Genomic DNA, 14231 nt, shown 5'->3' on the forward strand with positions numbered 1-14231 from the left:
CTCTCACATGGGTAGGCAGACCATTCCATAAAAATTGAGCTCTATAGGAGAAAGCCCTGCCTCCAGCTGTTTGCTTAGAAATTCTAGGGACAATTAGGAGGCCTGCGTCTTGTGACCGTAGCGTACGTGTAGGTATGTACGGCAGGACCAAATCGGAAAGATAGGTAGGAGCAAGCCCATGTAATGCTTTGTAGGTTAGCAGTAAAACCTTGAAATCAGCCCTTGCCTTAACAGAAAGCCAGTGTAGGGAGACTAGCACTGGAGTAATATGATATTTTTTTTTGGTTCTAGTCAGGATTCTAGCAGCCGTATTTAGCACTAACTGAAGTTTATTTAGTGCTTTATCCGGGTAGCCGGAAAGTAGAGCATTGCAGTAGTCTAACCTAGTCCTCTGTGGTTGAACCCTGCTAGACAGTCCTCTGTGGTTGAACCCTGCTAGACAGTCCTCTGTGGTTGAACCCTGCTAGACAGTCCTCTGTGGTTGAACCCTGCTAGACAGTCCTCTGTTGTTGAACCCTGCTAGACAGTCCTCTGTGGTTGAACCCTGCTAGACAGTCCTCTGTGGTTGAACCCCGCTAGACAGTCCTCTGTGGTTGAACCCTGCTAGACAGTCCTCTGTGGTTGAACCCTGCTAGACAGTCCTCTGTTGTTGAACCCCGCTAGACAGTCCTCTGTGGTTGAACCCTGCTAGACAGTCCTCTGTTGTTGAACCCCGCTAGACAGTCCTCTGTGTTTGAACCCTGCTAGACAGTCCTCTGTTGTTGAACCCCGCTAGACAGTCATCTGTGGTTGAACCCTGCTAGACAGTCCTCTGTGGTTGAACCCTGCTAGACAGTCCTCTGTGGTTGAACCCTGATAGACAGTCCTCTGTGGTTGAACCCTGCTAGACAGTCCTCTGTGGTTGAACGCTGCTAGACAGTCCTCTGTGGTTGAACCCTGCTAGACAGTCCTCTGTGGTTGAACCCCGCTAGCCAGTCCTCTGTGGTTGAACCCTGCTAGACAGTCCTCTGTGGTTGAACCCTGCTAGACAGTCCTCTGTGGTTGAACCCCGCTAGACAGTCCTCTGTGGTTGAACCCCGCTAGACAGTCCTCTGTGGTTGAACCCCGCTAGACAGTCCTCTGTGGTTGAACCCTGCTAGACAGTCCTCTGTGGTTGAACCCCGCTAGACAGTCCTCTGTGGTTGAACCCTGCTAGACAGTCCTCTGTGGTTGAACCCCGCTAGACAGTCCTCTGTGGTTGAACCCTGCTAGACAGTCCTCTGTGGTTGAACCCTGCTAGACAGTCCTCTGTGGTTGAACCCCGCTAGACAGTCCTCTGTGGTTGAACCCTGCTAGACAGTCCTCTGTTGTTGAACCCCGCTAGACAGTCCTCTGTGGTTGAACCCTGCTAGACAGTCCTCTGTTGTTGAACCCCGCTAGACAGTCATCTGTGGTTGAACCCTGCTAGACAGTCCTCTGTGGTTGAACCCTGCTAGACAGTCCTCTGTGGTTGAACCCTGCTAGACAGTCCTCTGTGGTTGAACCCTGCTAGACAGTCCTCTGTGGTTGAACCCCGCTAGCCAGTCCTCTGTGGTTGAACCCTGCTAGACAGTCCTCTGTGGTTGAACCCTGCTAGACAGTCCTCTGTGGTTGAACCCCGCTAGACAGTCCTCTGTGGTTGAACCCCGCTAGACAGTCCTCTGTGGTTGAACCCCGCTAGACAGTCCTCTGTGGTTGAACCCTGCTAGACAGTCCTCTGTGGTTGAACCCCGCTAGACAGTCCTCTGTGGTTGAACCCTGCTAGACAGTCCTCTGTGGTTGAACCCCGCTAGACAGTCCTCTGTGGTTGAACCCCGCTAGACAGTCCTCTGTGGTTGAACCCCGCTAGACAGTCCTCTGTGGTTGAACCCTGCTAGACAGTCCTCTGTGGTTGAACCCTGCTAGACAGTCCTCTGTGGTTGAACCCTGCTAGACAGTCCTCTGTTGTTGAACCCTGCTAGACAGTCCTCTGTGGTTGAACCCTGCTAGACAGTCCTCTGTTGTTTAACCCTGCCAGACAGTCCTCTGTGGTTGAACCCTGCTAGACAGTCCTCTGTGGTTGAACCCTGCTAGACAGTCCTCTGTGGTTGAACCCTGCTAGACAGTCCTCTGTGGTTGAACCCTGCTAGACAGTCCTCTGTGGTTGAACCCTGCTAGACAGTCCTCTGACAGTCTTCTCTCTCTTTTTATGATAAGATGATCCCCCTCTCTCTCATCCCTCCCTCCCTCTCTCTATCCTCTTTCATCTAACCTCCAATCTACTCTCAATCCCATTCCGTCTGTCTGGATGGCTGGTTTATAAATGGCATAGCGACGTATAATTGAATCTCTGGCCCTGTGCAGTGGTGGCAGTGGTGTGTCTATGTAGGGGGCGTTTTGGCACAATGGCTAAAGAGCGTCTGTCATCTCTTGGCATTCACCACCGGTAGTGATGGAAGGAGGGAGGGATGTAGGGATGGAAGGGGGAATGGAGGGATGGATGGAGGAAGGAGAGATGGAGGGATGGTATTGAAGGAGGGATGGAAGGAGGGATGGAGGGAGGGATGAAGAGATGGAGGAATGGAGGGAGGAATGGAGAGATGGAGGTATTGAAGGAGGTATTGAAGGGGGGATGGAAGGAGGGATGGAGGGAGAGATGGATGGATGGAAGGAAGGAAGTATCAGGGTAAATATACGACCCTAACACTCTGGCTTTGTCCCAAGTGGTACCCTATTCCCTATGTGGTGGACTACTATGCCATGGGCTCCGGTCAAAGGTAGTGCACTACATAGGGAATAGGGTACCATTTTGGACATTATTTGATAGAGAGCAGAAAAATAGCAGGTGCTTTATTTGGCTGTCTGAACAACGCAGGCAGAGGAGAGCACTGTGTAATCTGGTCTAATGTCCCCACTAAAGAGAGGGAGGGGATGGAGAGAGAAGAAAACGGGGAGAGAGAGAATGAGGGAGGAAGAGAGAGACAGTGAAAGAGGGAGATAGAGAAAGACAAAGAGAGAGAGGGGGAGAGAGAGACAAGCGAGAGAGAGAGAGAAAGCGAGGGAGGGAGAGAGAAAGAAAGAAAGATAGAGGGAGAGAGAGAGAGAGATGTTCTCTCCCTCCCTCCCTCCCTCCCTCATCACATTGTCATTCCCTCTCACTTACATTTCTCTCTCTCTCTCTCTCTCTCTCTCTCTCTCTCTCTCTCTCTCTCTCTCTCTCTCTCTCTCTCTCTCTCTCTCTGTCTCTCTCTACCTTTCTTCTCTCATGTTTTGTTACATCAAAGCCTGTTGTTAAGGTGATTGTATCTGACATTTTTCACATGTTCAGGGACACAGTGTCCCTCGGTGTGTGTGTGTGTGTGTGTGCGTGTGTGTCGCCGTTTGAGTTCTGTCACCCCCGCAGCCCTTCAGTACCCCCCATGGATCAGCTGTCCTCTTAGCATACAAAACACACGCACGCACGCACACACACACACACACACACACACACACACACACACACACACACACACACACACACACACACACACACACACACACACACACACACACACACACACACACAGACAGACAGACAGACAGACAGACAGACAGACAGACAGACAGACAGACAGACAGACAGACAGACAGACAGACAGACAGACAGACAGACAGACAGACAGACAGACAGACAGACAGACAGACAGACAGACAGACAGACAGACAGACAGACAGACAGACAGACAGACAGACAGACAGACAGACAGACCGACCGACCGACCGACCGACCGACCGACCGACCGACCGACCGACCGACCGACCGACCGACCGACCGACCGACCGACCGACCGACCGACCGACCGACCGACCGACCGACCGACCGACCGACCGACCGACCGACCGACCGACCGACCGACCGACCGACCGACCGACCGACCGACCGACCGACCGACCGACCGACCGACCGACCGACCGACCGACCGACCGACCGACCGACCGACCGACCGACCGACCGACCGACCGACCGACCGACCGACCGACCGACCGACCGACCGACCGACCGACCGACCGACCGACCGACCGACCGACCGACCGACCGACCGACCGACCGACCGACCGACCGACCGACCGACCGACCGACCGACCGACCGACCGACCGACCGACCGACCGACCGACCGACCGACCGACCGACCGACCGACCGACCGACCGACCGACCGACCGACCGACCGACCGACCGACCGACCGACCGACCGACCGACCGACCGACCGACCGACCGACCGACCGACCGACCGACCGACCGACCGACCGACCGACCGACCGACCGACCGACCGACCGACCGACCGACCGACCGACCGACCGACCGACCGACCGACCGACCGACCGACCGACCGACCGACCGACCGACCGACCGACCGACCGACCGACCGACCGACCGACCGACCGACCGACCGACCGACCGACCGACCGACCGACCGACCGCCACCGACCGACCGACCGACCGACCGACCGACCGACCGACCGACCGACCGACCGACCGACCGACCGACCGACCGACCGACCGACCGACCGACCGACCGACCGACCGACCGACCGACCGACCGACCGACCGACCGACCGACCGACCGACCGACCGACCGACCGACCGAGACCGACCGACCGAGACCGACCGACCTTCCGACCAGATCCTTTACCTCCTTCCGACCAGATCCTTTACCTCCTTCCGACCAGATCCTTTACCTCCTTCCGACCAGATCCTTTACCTCCTTCCGACCAGATCCTTTACCTCCTTCCGACCAGATCCTTTACCTCCTTCCGACCAGATCCTTTACCTCCTTCCGACCAGATCCTTTACCTCCTTCAAGTTTCAAATCTCTCTTTCATTTTTTTTCATTTTTTTTCTCACTCTTTCGCTTTCACTGTGTTATTTCATAGTTTTAATGTCGTCACTATTATTCTACATTGTAGAAAATAGTAAAAATAAAGAAAAACCCTTCAATGAGTAGGTGTTCTAAAACTTTTGACCGGTAGCACTGGTACTGTAGATAATAAACAAAAGTCAAATAAACAATAAAAATGAACAGTAAACTATACACTCACAAAAGTTCCAAAATAATAAAGACATTTCAAATGTCATATTATGTCTATATACAGTGTTGAAATGATGTGCAAATAAACGTCCTCTCACTGTCATCTGCGTACATTTTCAGCAAACTTAACATGTGTAAATATTTGTATGAACATAACAAGATTCAACAACTGAGACACAAACTGAACAAGTTCCACCGACATGTGACTAACATAAATTGAATAATGTGTCCTTGAACAAAGGGGGGGTCAAAATCAAAAGTAACAGTCAGTATCTGGTGTGGCCACCAGCTGCATTAAGTACTGCAGTGCATCTCCTCCTCATGGACTGCACCAGATTTGCCAGTTCTTGCTGTGAGATGTTACCCCACTCATCCACCAAGACACCTGCAAGTTCCCGGACATTTCTGCGAGGAATGGCACTAGCCCTCACCCTCCGATCCAACAGGTCCCAGATCTGCTCAATGGGATTGAGATCCGGGCTCTTTGCTGGCCATGGCAGAACACTGACATTCCTGTCTTGCAGGAAATCATGCACAGAACGAGCAGTATGGCTGGTGGCATTGTCATGCTGGAGGGTCATGTCAGGATGAGCCTGCAGGAAGGGTACCACATGAGGGAGGAGGATGTCTTCCCTGTAACGCACAGCGTTGAGATTGCCTGCAATGACAACAAACTCAGTTGTCATTGCAGTCCGATGATGCTGTGACACACCGCCCCAGACTATGACGGACCCTCCACCTCCAAATCGATCCCGCTCCAGAGTACAGGCCTCGGTGTAACGCTCATTCCTTTGACGATAAATGCGAATCCGACCATCACCCCTGGTGAGACAAAACCGCGACTCGTCAGTGAAGAGCACTTTTTGCCAGTCCTGTCTGGTCCAGTGACGGTGGGTTTGTGCCCATAGGCGACGTTGTTGCCGGTGATGTCTGGTGAGGACCTGCCTTACAGCAGGCTTACAAGCCCTCAGTCCAGCCTCTCTCAGTCTATTGCGGACAGTCTTAGCACTGATGGAGGGATTGGGTATCCCTGGTGTAACTCAGGCAGTTGTTGTTGCCATCCTGTACCTGTCCCGCAGGTGTGATGTTCGGATGTACCGATCCTGTGCAGGTGTTGTTACACGTGGTCTGCCACTGCGAGGACGATCAGCTGTCCATCCTGTCTCCCTGTGGCGCTGTGTTAGGCATCTCACAGTACGGACATTGCAATTTATTGCCCTGGCCACATCTGCAGTCCTCATGCTTCCTTGCAGCATGTCTAAGGCACGTTCACACAGATGAGCAGGGACCCTGGGCATCTTTCTTTTTGTGTTTTTCAGAGTCAGTAGAAAGGCCTCTTTAGTGTCCTAAGTTTTCATAACTGTGACCTTAATTGCCTACCGTCTGTAAGCTGTTAGTGTCTTAACGACCATTCCACAGGTACATGTTCATTAATTATTTATGGTTCAGTGTTTAAACCCTTTACAATGAAGATCTGTGAAGTTATTTGGATTTTTATGAAATATCTTTGAAAGACAGGGCCCTGAAAAAGGGACGTTTCTTTTTTTGCTGAGTTTAGGTAAAGTATAAAAGTGAAAATAAATACACATAAATATGGGTTGTATTTACAATGGTGTTTGTTCTTCACTGGTTGCCCTTTTCTTGTGGCAACAGGTCACAAATCTTGCTGCTGTGATGGCACACTGTGGTATTTCACCCAATACATATGGGAGTTTATCAAAATTGGATTTCTTTTCAAATTCTTTTTGTCTGTGTAGTCTGAGGGAAATATATGTCTCTAATATGGTCATACATTGGGCAGGAGGTTAGGAAGTGCAGCTCAGTTTCCACCTCATTTTGTGGGCAGTGTGCACATAGCCTGTCTTCTCTTGAGAGCCAGGTCTGCCTACGGAGACCTTTCTCAATAACAAGGCTATGCTCACTGAGTCTGTACATAGTCAAAGCTTTCCTTAATTTTGGGTCAGTCACAGTGGTCAGGTATTCTGCCACTGTGTACTCTCTGTTTAGGGCCAAATAGCATTCTAGTTTGCTCTGTTTTTTTGTTAATTCTTTCCAATGTGTCAAGTAATTATCTTTTTGTTTTCTCATGATTTGCTTGGTTTTAATTGTATTGCTGTCTTGGGGCTCTGTGGGGTGTGTTTGTGTTTGTGAACAGAGCCCCAGGACCAGCTTGTTTAGGGGACTCTTCTCCAGGTTCATCTCTCTGTAGGTGATGGCTGTGTTATGGAAGGTTTGAGAATCGCTTCCTTTTAGGTGGTTGTAGAATTTAACAGCTCTTTTCTGGATTTTGATAATCGGCCTAATTCTGCTCTGCATGCATTATTTGGTGTTTTCTGTTGTACACTGAAGATATTTTTGCAGAATTCTGCATGCAGAGTCTCAATTTGGTGTTTGTCCCGTTTGATGAATTCTTGATTGGTGAGTGGACCACAGACCTCACAACCATAAAGGGCAATGGGTCTATAACTGATTCAAGTATTTTTAGCCAGATCCTAATTGGTATGTCGAATGTTATGTTCCTTTTGATGGCATAGAATGCCCTTCTTGTCTCTCAGATCGTTCACAGCTTTGTGGAAGTTACCTGTGGCGCTGATGTTTAGGCCGAGGTATGTATCGTTTTTTGTGTGCTCTAGGGCAACGGTGTCTAGATGGAATTTGTATTCGTGGTCGTGAGATTTACTGTCAGGGCCCATGTCTGGCAGAATCTGTGCAGAAGATCTAGGTGCTGCTGTAGGCCCTCCTTGGTTGGTGACAGAAGCACCAGATCATCAGCAAACAGTAGACATTTGACTTCAGATTCTAGTAAGGTGAGACTGGGTGCTGCAGACTGTTCTAGTGCCCTCGCCAATTTGTTGATATATATGTTGAAGAAGGTGGGGCTTAAGCTGCATCCCTGTCTCACCCCCCAGCCCTGTATAAAGAAATGTGTGTTTTTAGCCAATTTTAACTGCACAATTTTAACTACTTTCCATCAATTTGTATAGCAGGCCCTCATGCCAAATTGAGTCGAAAGCTTTTTTGAAATCAACAAAGCATGAGAGACTTTGTCTTTGTTTTGGTTTGTTTGTTTGTAAATTAGTGTATGCAGGGTGAATACGTGGTCTGTCATACGGTAATTTGGTAAAAAGCCAATTTGACATTTGCTCAGTACATAGTTTTCACTGATGAAATGTACGAATCTGCTGTTAATGACAATGCAGATGACTTTCCAAAGGTTGCTGATATCCCACGGTAGTTATTGGGGTCAAATTTCTCTCTCTCTCTCTTTCTCTTTCTCTCTCTTTCTCTCTCTCTGTCTCTGTCTCTCTCTCTCTCTCTCTCTCTCTCTCTCTCTCTCTCTCTCTCTAGTACAGTTATAATTCAGTAGGTAAATTAAAGATAAAGATCATTTTGAGAGTGGATGCAGCTTCTGAGACTCAGTGCCCTCAGTTGTGAGTGTCGTTGTCACAGTGTGTGTGTGTGTGTGTGTGTGTCGTTGTCACAGAGTGTGTGTGTCGTTGTCATAGTGTGTGTGTGTGTGTCGTTGTCACAGTGTGTGTGTGTGTGTGTGTCGTCGTCACAGTGTGTGTGTGTCGTTGTCACAGTGTGTGTGTGTCGTTGTCATAGTGTGTGTGTGTGTGTCGTTGTCACAGTGTGTGTGTGTGTGTGTGTGTGTCGTTTTCACAGTGTGTGTGTCGTTGTCACAGTGTGTGTGTGTGTGTGTCATTGTCACAGTGTGTGTGTGTGTGTCGTTGTCACAGTGAGTGTGTGCCGTTGTCACAGTGTGTGTGTATGTGTCGTTGTCACAGTGTGTGTGTGTGTTTGTGTGTGTGTGTGTGTGTGTGTGTGTCGTTGTCACAGTGTGTGTGTGTGTGTGTCGTTTTCACAGTGTGTGTGTCGTTGTCACAGTGTGTGTGTGTGTGTGTGTGTGTGTGTGTGTGTGTGTGTGTGTGTGTGTGTGTGTGTGTGTGTGTGTGTGTGTGTGTGTGTGTCGTTGTCACAGTGTGTGTGTGTGTGTGTGTGTGTGTGTGTGTGTGTGTCGTTGTCACAATGTGTGTGTGTGTGTCATTGTCACAGTGTGTGTGTGTGTGTGTCGTTGTCACAGTGTGTGTGTGTGTGTCGTTGTCACAGTGTGTGTGTGTGTGTGTGTGTGTCATTGTCACAGTGTGTGTTTGTGTGTCGTTGTCACAGTGTGTGTGTGTGTGTCGTTGTCACAGTGTGTCTGTGTGTGTCGTTGTCACAGTGTGTGTGTGTGTGTCGTTGTCACAGTGTGTGTGTGTGTGTCGTTGTCACAGTGTGTGTGTCGTTGTCACAGTGTGTGTCTGTGTGTCGTTGTCACAGTGTGTGTGTGTGTGTCGTTGTCACAGTGTGTGTGTCGTTGTCACAGTGTGTGTGTGTGTGTGTCGTTGTCACAGTGTGTGTGTGTCGTTGTCACAGTGTGTGTGTGTCGTTGTCACCATGTGTGTGTGTGTCGTTGTCACCATGTGTGTGTGTGTGTCGTTGTCACCATGTGTGTGTGTTTCGTTGTCACAGTGTGTGTGTGTGTGTCGTTGTCACCATGTGTGTGTGTGTCGTTGTCACCATGTGTGTGTGTGTGTCGTTGTCACAGTGTGTGTGTGTGTCGTTGTCACCATGTGTGTGTGTGTGTGTCGTTGTCACAGTGTGTGTGTGTGTGTGTCGTTGTCACAGTGTGTGTCGTTGTCACCATGTGTGTGTGTGTGTCGTTGTCACAGTGTGTGTGTGTGTGTGTCGTTGTCACAGTGTGTGATGATATAAACCCACCTTATTGTTCTCATCATTATCTTCACTATGAGCTCATGTTGCCTCCTGATTGTTTCCTGTCTCCTCCCTCTTCTCCCTCATCTCTCTCTCTCTCTCTCTCTCTCTCTCTCTCTCTCTCTCTCTCTCTCTCTCTCTCTCTCTCTCTCTCTCTCTCTCTCTCTCTCTCTCTCTCTCTCTCTCTCTCTCTCTCTCTCTCTCTCTCTCTCTCTCTCTCTCTCTCTCTCTCTCTCTCTCTCTGTCTCCCTCTCTCTCTCTCTCTCTCTCTCTCTCTCTCTCTCTCTCTCTCTCTCTCTCTCTCTCTCTCTCTCTCTCTCTCTCTCTCTCTCTCTCTCTCTCTCTCTCTCTCTCTCTCTCCATCCTTCCTCATCCCTCTCTCCGTCCTTCCTCATCCCTCTCTCTCTGACAGGAGGATTTTCTCCACTCCTTTTTTAAGATGTTATTTATCACACGAGATGAGAAAGGGATGAAAGGAGAGCGAGACGGAGATAAAGGGGTCAGCTAGTGAGGACGAGGAGGAGGAGTGAGAGCAAAGGAGAGGATATGAAAATGTGATAAGAGAAAACACAGAGAGAAGCTGGATGTGCAACAACAACAAAAAAACACAGTGATTTATGTGTAATGGTTTCTACCATTTTGTGACGTTTTCTTCCAAGAGGCCATTGGGCTGCCAACTCCAGCTGTAGGTCTGTGTGTTGTGTCTCAGTGGGCTGCGTTCGCTAGCTCTCTGAATCTGTCTAATTACTCCTCTCATCACAGCCTCATCAGTCTGAATCTGTCTAATTACTCCTCTCATCACAGCCTCATCAGTCTGAATCTGTCTAATTACTCCTCTCATCACAGCCTCATCAGTCTGAATCTGTCTAATTACTCCTCTCATCACAGCCTCATCAGTCTGAATCTGTCTAATTACTCCTCTCATCACAGCCTCATCAGTCTGAATCTGTCTAATTACTCCTCTCATCACAGCCTCATCAGTCTGAATCTGTCTAATTACTCCTCTCATCACAGCCTCATCAGTCTGAATCTGTCTAATTACTCCTCTCATCACAGCCTCATCAGTCTGAATCTGTCTAATTACTCCTCTCATCACAGCCTCATCAGTCTGAATCTGTCTAATTACTCCTCTCATCACAGCCTCATCAGTCTGAATCTGTCTAATTACTCCTCTCATCACAGCCTCATCAGTCTGAATCTGTCTAATTACTCCTCTCATCACAGTCTCATCAGTCTGAATCTGTCTAATTACTCCTCTCATCACAGCCTCATCAGTCTGAATCTGTCTAATTACTCCTCTCATCACAGCCTCATCAGTCTGAATCTGTCTAATTACTCCTCTCATCACAGCCTCATCAGTCTGAATCTGTCTAATTACTCCTCTCATCACAGCCTCATCAGTCTGAATCTGTCTAATTACTCCTCTCATCACAGCCTCATCAGTCTGAATCTGTCTAATTACTCCTCTCATCACAGCCTCATCAGTCTGAATCTGTCTAATTACTCCTCTCATCACAGCCTCATCAGTCTGAATCTGTCTAATTACTCCTCTCATCACAGCCTCATCAGTCTGAATCTGTCTAATTACTCCTCTCATCACAGCCTCATCAGACCTCCAACCCTCTGCAACACTCTCTCTTTAATCTCCGTCTTACAACACTTTCTTTTCACTCTCTTTCTCTCCATCTCTCCCTTTCTTTTTCCTGGGTATTTTTGTTGGGTAATTTCCCCGGGTGTTTTTCCCGGGTCTTTCCCTGGGTATTTTTCCCGGGTCTTTTTCCCTTGTCTTTTTCCCTTGTCTTTTTCCCTTGTCTTTTTCCCAGGTCTTTTTCCCAGGTCTTTTCCCCGGGTCTTTTTCCCGGGTCTTTTTCCCGGGTTGTGGGTGCGTCTTTCTATCCTCTTTCTTTCCTCAATCACTGCCATTACCATATCTCTCTTCCTGTATTTCTGTTGCATCTTTCTCAACACTTCTATCCCCTTTCTTTCACTGCCTTATATTTGACCTCTGTAGTATCTACAGTAGCTTCCCTTTTGTGTCTTTCACACCTTCTTCATTTCCATTAAGCCAGTCCAACCAAGCCACAGAGCACCACAGAGCTGTCATCCCTGTGTCTCTAGCCCAGAAAGCATCGTCCTGGGGGGCTAGCATCGCTGTCTTGACTAATGGCTGAGATCAGTCACGGCTCATTTCTTCCTTCCTTCCTTCCTTTCTTCCTTCCCTCGCTCCCTCTATCCATCGCTCCATCGCTTGCTTCAATCGCTTCTTCAGTCTACCACCAAGGATGAGAAATAATAACACAATCAAAGCTGGATGGAGGGATAGAGGGATGGAATGATAGAGGGAGGAGAGGGATGAAGTGAGGGATAGAGGGATGAAGGGAGTGAGGGGTGGAGGGATGCAGTGAGGGGTGGAGTGAGATGTGGAGGGATGGAGTGATGCAGTGAGGGATGGAGTGAGGGGTGGAGGGATGCAGTGAGGGGTGGAGTGAGAGGTGGAGGGATAGAGTGATGCAGTGAGGGATGCAGTGAGGGATGGAGTGAGGGGTGGAGGGATGGAGTGAGGGGTGGAGGGATGGAGTGAGGGATGGAGTGATGCAGTGAAGTGTGGAGGGGTGGAGGGATAGAGTGAGGGCTGGAGGGATGAAGGGATGGAGTGAGGGCTGAGGGAGGAGAGAGAAAGGTGGATTGAAAAAATGAGAGACAGAGAGAGAGGTTATCTACCTCACTTGCTTTGGAAATGTTAAGATATGTTTCCCATGCCAATTGTCAGGACCCGGTGCGAGAAACAGTCACTAATAATTGGCAGAACCCAGAAGATGAGGCAGACACAGCAGTACTAGAGATGGTGGTTTAATAACAAAAATAGATATCTTCCAAAATACAAAAGAAAATCCACAAAGTGGTAAAAACAGCAAGGGAAAAAACAAACCTCAAAAGATCAATCCAAAAATACACGAGAACAAAACCAGAGAACCTCTGGAAAATTCAACAAGAGAAAAATGTTCACAAAGGCTGGGGCTGGGTGCTAACATACAAACACTGAGCAAGGAACTGAGGAACACACAGGGTTAAATACTAACAAGGGAATGACTTACAGGTGCAAACAATAATTAGGGCAAGAAAAAACAAAAGGTACAAAAAAGGTGCAAGGGGGACATCTAGTGAACAAAACCTGAACAGTCCTAGCCAAAACCTGACAGAATCCCCCCCCTAGGAACGGCTCCTGACGTTCCTACCAGCCTTCTCAGGGTGGAGAACCCTGAACTGACGAATGAGGTCAGGGTCCAGTATGTCCTTGGCAGGAACCCAGGAGCGCTCCTCGGGACCGTAGCCTTCCCAGTCCACCAGATACTGCCAGGACCGCTGCACCCGGCGGGAATCCAGTATCCGATGGACGGTATAAGCCGACTGGCCTCCGATGATACGGGGCGGAGGGGGAGGTCTGCCTGCCGGGATAAGGGGAGAAAAAACAACAGGTTTTAATAAAGAAATGTGAAACGTGGGATTAATTTTAAGGGATCTGGGTAAGTGCAGGCGAAAAGTAACGGGGTTCACTTTTCTGGCAACCTTAAAGGGACCGATGAATTTCTGGGACAGTTTGCGAGACTCCACCCGTAGCGGTAAATTCTTGGTTGAGAGCCATACTCTCTGGCCGAGGCGCAGGGTAGGCCCGGGACGGCGACGTCTGTTGGCTTGTTGTTGGTACCTCTGTGAGGAACGCAGAAGATTAAGACGGGCCTTCTTCCACGTAAGCCGACAGCGTCTGATGAACCTCGAGGCTGAAGGCACACTGACTTCTGCCTCCTGGTTCGGGAACAATGGAGGAGCATAGCCAAACTGACACTCGTGCGGGGACATACCAGTGGAGGAGGAGCACAAGGTGTTGTGCGCGTACTCGGCCCAAACCATGAAGGACGACCATGTGGACGGGTTGTTGGAGACCATACATCTGAGGGTGGTTTCCAGCTCTTGATTCATCCTCTCGGTTTGGCCATTGGACTCTGGATGGTACCCTGAAGATAGACTGGCAGTGGCCCCTATGAGTTGGCAGAAGGCCTTCCAAAACCTTGAGGCGAACTGGGGACCTCTGTCGGAAACCATATCTTGCGGAATGCCGAAGACTCGGAACACATGGTTAATCACCAACTCAGCCGTTTCCTTGGCAGAAGGTAACTTAGTCAAGGGAACGAACCTGGCCGCCTTAGAAAACCTGTCGATGATGACTAGGATAGTTGTATTACCATGGGACGGAGGAAGGCCAGTAATAAAGTCCAATGAGATATGGGACCAGGGTCGGTGGGGAATAGATAGAGGGTGAAGGAGTCCTTGAGGGCGGAGGTGAGAAGATTTGCCCTGGCAGCACACGGAACAGGCCTTGACGAAAGTGGCAACGTCTTCTTTTATGGTGG

At 49.5% G+C, this 14231-nt stretch overlaps 1 protein-coding gene across 1 annotated transcript in view; it reads left to right on the forward strand.

Annotated features, from left to right (window-relative positions):
• Positions 1-14231, forward strand: part of LOC139561428 (sodium/calcium exchanger 1-like) — a 104221-nt gene that overhangs the window by 25106 nt on the left and 64884 nt on the right. The gene's annotated exons all lie outside the window — the stretch shown is intronic.

The sequence above is a fragment of the Salvelinus alpinus genome, chromosome 31, assembly GCF_045679555.1.
Source record: "Salvelinus alpinus chromosome 31, SLU_Salpinus.1, whole genome shotgun sequence".
Classification (NCBI taxonomy): Eukaryota; Metazoa; Chordata; class Actinopteri; order Salmoniformes; family Salmonidae; genus Salvelinus; species Salvelinus alpinus.